Here is a 284-nt window from a genome sequence, read left to right on the forward strand (position 1 = left end):
TCCTGTGGTTTCCTATGAAATGCTGTCCAAAATCCTACAGAGCCACTGCCAGTCAATATAAACAGACCAAACAGAGGCAACCCCAGGCTACCTGACCACCAAGTCTTGTTGCCCACTATTGGTGAGATGGGTTGTTTTTCCATCTTAATTTAGAGTGGTTGTTTGTTTGTTTGTTTGTTTGTTTGTTTGTTCACATCTATCCAAATGTTATGGCAAAGCTGGGTCCTCTTTTCCAGTGATAAAGGAATTCCTGTGTTTTAGCAAGGCAGAATGGGCCACTCTGG

Source organism: Podarcis muralis, chromosome 16 (genome assembly GCF_964188315.1).
Source record: "Podarcis muralis chromosome 16, rPodMur119.hap1.1, whole genome shotgun sequence".
NCBI lineage: Eukaryota > Metazoa > Chordata > Lepidosauria > Squamata > Lacertidae > Podarcis > Podarcis muralis.